At 47.0% G+C, this 2,500-nt stretch overlaps 1 protein-coding gene across 12 annotated transcripts in view; it reads left to right on the top strand.

Annotated features, from left to right (window-relative positions):
• Nucleotides 1-2,500, top strand: part of glra1 (glycine receptor, alpha 1) — a 116,107-nt gene that overhangs the window by 56,022 nt on the left and 57,585 nt on the right. The window lies entirely within an intron of this gene.

Below are 2,500 nucleotides of genomic sequence, written 5' to 3'. Positions count from 1 at the left end.
GGACAGTAGACCAACATGGAGACAGAAGGACAGTAGACCAACATAGAGACAGAAAGACAGTAGACCAACATGGAGACAGAAGGACAGTAGACCAACATGGAGGACTATGGCCAACACACAGAACGCAGAACAGCATAACCTCTAGATCATTCTGCATGTTTCCATGGGTGCGACATGGAGACCAACATGGAGACAGAAGGACATGGAGACAGAAGGACAGTAGACCAACATGGAGACAGAAAGACAGTAGACCAACATGGAGACAGAAGGACAGTAGACCAACATGGAGACAGAAAGACAGTAGACCAACATAGAGACAGAAGGACAGTAGACCAACATAGAGACAGAAGGACAGTAGACCAACATAGAGACAGAAGGACATGGAGACAGAAGGACAGTAGACCAACATGGTGACAGAAGGACAGTAGACCAACATGGAGACAGAAGGACAGTAGAGCAACATGGAGACAGAAGGATATGGAGACAGAAGGACATGGAGACAGAAGGACAGTAGACCAACATAGAGACAGAAGGACAGTAGACCAACATAGAGACAGAAGGACAGTAGACCAACATGGAGACAGAAGGACAGTAGACCAACATGGAGACAGAAGGACAGTTGACCAACATGGAGACAGAAGGACAGTAGACCAACATGGAGACAGAAGGACAGTAGACCAACATGGAGACAGAAAGACAGTAGACCAACATAGAGACAGAAGGACAGTAGACCAACATAGAGACAGAAGGACAGTAGACCAACATAGAGACAGAAGGACATGGAGACAGAAGGACAGTAGACCAACATGGAGACAGAAGGACAGTAGACCAACATGGAGACAGAAGGACAGTAGACCAACATGGAGACAGAAGGACAGTTGACCAACATGGAGACAGAAGGACATTAGACCAACATGGAGACAGAAGGACAGTAGACCAACATGGAGAGAGAAGGACATTAGACCAACATAGAGACAGAAGGACAGTATACCAACATGGAGACAGAAGGACAGTTGACCAACATGGAGACAGAAGGACATTAGACCAACATGGAGACAGAAGGACAGTAGACCAACATGGAGAGAGAAGGACATTAGACCAACATAGAGACAGAAGGACAGTATACCAACATGGAGACAGAAGGACAGTAGACCAACATGGAGAGAGAAGGACAGTAGACCAACATAGAGACAGAAGGACAGTAGACCAACATAGAGACAGAAGGACAGTAGACCAACATAGAGACAGAAGGACAGTAGACCAACATAGAGACAGAAGGACAGTAGACCAACATGGAGACAGAAGGACAGTACACCAACATGAAGACAGAAGGACATGGAGACAGAAAGACAGTAGACCAACATGGAGACAGAAGGACAGTAGACCAACATGGAGACAGAAGGACAGTAGACCAACATGGAGACAGAAGGACAGTAGACCAACATGGAGAGAGAAGGACAGTAGACCAACATAGAGACAGAAGGACAGTAGACCAACATAGAGACAGAAGGACAGTAGACCAACATAGAGACAGAAGGACAGTAGACCAACATAGAGACAGAAGGACAGTAGACCAACATAGAGACAGAAGGACAGTAGACCAACATGGAGACAGAAGGACAGTACACCAACATGAAGACAGAAGGACATGGAGACAGAAAGACAGTAGACCAACATAGAGACAGAAGGACAGTAGACCAACATGGAGACAGAAGGACAGTAGACCAACATGGAGACAGAAGGACAGTAGACCAACATGGAGACAGAAGGACAGTAGACCAACATGGAGACAGAAGGACAGTAGACCAACATGGAGACAGAAAGACAGTAGACCAACATGGAGACAGAAGGACAGTAGACCAACATAGAGACAGAAGGACAGTAGACCAACATGGAGACAGAAGGACAGTAGACCAACATGGAGACAGAATGACATGGAGACAGAAGGACAGTAGACCAACATGGAGACAGAATGACATGGAGACCATCATTGAGGTAGAAAGACAGTAGACCAACATGGAGACAGAAGGACAGTAGACCAACATGGAGACAGACGCATTGCAGGTATCAGATCATAGAAACAGACACAACCCACTGGGCACAGATGTCAATTCAACGTCTATTTTATGTTGGTTCCGCGTCACCTCGTTGAAAGGACATGGAAACAACTTTGATTCAACCAGTGTTTGCCCAGTGGGATAGCAGGTAGCAGATCAATGTGTGCTCTGCTGGAAATCCCTGTCTGTACACAAGTCAAATACAGTCAAGGACTGTGGCAGTCATAGAAAAGATAGGTTGACTCTCTATTCATCTGGAGGCACTCAGTTAGATAGTATGGGGCTGGGATGGAATGGGATGGGCTGGGAGGGGATGGGCTGGAATTAGATGGGCTGGGATGGAATTGGCTGGGGTGGGATGGGCTGGAATGGGATGGAATGTGCTGGACTGGAATGGGATGGAATGGGATGGGCTGGGATGGAATGGGCTGGGTTGGGATGGG

Source organism: Oncorhynchus mykiss, chromosome 14 (genome assembly GCF_057628025.1).
Source record: "Oncorhynchus mykiss isolate SJ-2025 chromosome 14, ASM5762802v1, whole genome shotgun sequence".
Taxonomy (NCBI): Eukaryota; Metazoa; Chordata; class Actinopteri; order Salmoniformes; family Salmonidae; genus Oncorhynchus; species Oncorhynchus mykiss.
The sequence above is the reverse complement of the archived record's forward strand: the minus strand, read 5'-3'. Positions and strand labels throughout refer to the sequence as shown.